The sequence below is a fragment of the Mastomys coucha genome, unplaced genomic scaffold (genome assembly GCF_008632895.1).
Source record: "Mastomys coucha isolate ucsf_1 unplaced genomic scaffold, UCSF_Mcou_1 pScaffold22, whole genome shotgun sequence".
Classification (NCBI taxonomy): Eukaryota; Metazoa; Chordata; class Mammalia; order Rodentia; family Muridae; genus Mastomys; species Mastomys coucha.
In genome coordinates, this window is record NW_022196905.1 from 56,373,140 (window position 1) to 56,374,258 (window position 1,119).

General features: G+C 39.7%; 1 long non-coding RNA gene across 2 annotated transcripts in view; it reads right to left on the minus strand.

The window, feature by feature from the left end:
- Positions 1-1,119, minus strand: part of LOC116069574 — a 96,339-nt gene that overhangs the window by 40,381 nt on the left and 54,839 nt on the right. Inside the window, exon 3 of one of the 2 annotated variants that reach the window (XR_004110039.1) lies at positions 466-766. The exons of the other annotated variant lie outside the window; for it this stretch is intronic. This is a non-coding gene — a long non-coding RNA (uncharacterized LOC116069574). Of the gene's footprint in view, positions 1-465; positions 767-1,119 lie in introns of those variants that run through there. 2 annotated transcript variants of the gene reach the window in all.

A 1,119-nucleotide genomic window follows, 5' to 3' on the forward strand; every position in this document is an offset into this window, starting at 1 on the left:
CTCTCTCTCTCTCTCTCTCTCTCTCTCTCTCTCTCTCTGTCTCTCTCTCATACACACACACACACACAAGAGCATACCAAATTTTTAAAATCAAATCCAATTTTCATTGTCTAGTAAAATCAAGGCACTATTTTTTTATGATAGCAGCACAATTTTTGAATATATTTTCTAAAGAGACTTTTTCATGTTTTCTGAATGTTTACATGAATACATAGATTTATGTTATAATTCATATGTACATGAATATATGAAAGATATGCCTGGTGATACATACTTTCAATTCCAACATGTGGAAGGTAGAAGCCAGTGGTTCTCTGTGAGTTCAAAACCAACTTGGTCTGTTCAGATGTTCAGAAAACTTCAGACTATACCTGTCAGCCGCCATGGGTTACTTAGGTTCCTGAATGAAAAGATGGGGCTACATGGGGTGATGGTGAGAGAAGAATAAAATGAGACCAAGACAAGTTTCTAATCAAGACCCAATGTTTACTTAGGAGTCTAAGTATATAAAGGGAGGGACCCATCCCCCTCAATGCCAGGATCTCTTGGTCTCATCCATGTCTTGTTGGTTGGAACTCATCAGGCAGACTAGCTCACCAGGTGGTGACTCCTTGTAGGAAGCTGCAGATGGCAGGACAATAGACTTCACCAAGGTTGGAAGGCTCCACACTGTGAGGTGAAGTGGGGTAGGCTGTGGCAGAGCAAGGTCTGAATCAACCTGCTCCAGGCTTGGGGAGGGCACATCAGACCATCCACATAGTGAGATCTTGTTTAAATAGAAATAAACAAAATCTTTAGAATAATTTTTAAGTGGCACTTATTTTTTATTACATAGGATACTTTTATTACAGTAAATAAAATAATTGTATTTATTTTTGTTACAAAACAATCACAGATTTAAGCCAATTCTTTTTTTTTTTAATTTTAGATATTTTCTTTATTTACATGCGAATTTCTCCATTCCCAATTTCCCCTCCAAAAAACAAAAAAACAAACAAAACCAAAACCCTGTTGCCTCCCCCCTCCCCATGCCTGCCACCCCGCTCTCTCACACTTTCTGGCCCTGGCATTCCCCTACACTGGAGCACAGAACCTTCACAGGGCCGAGGTCCTCTCCTC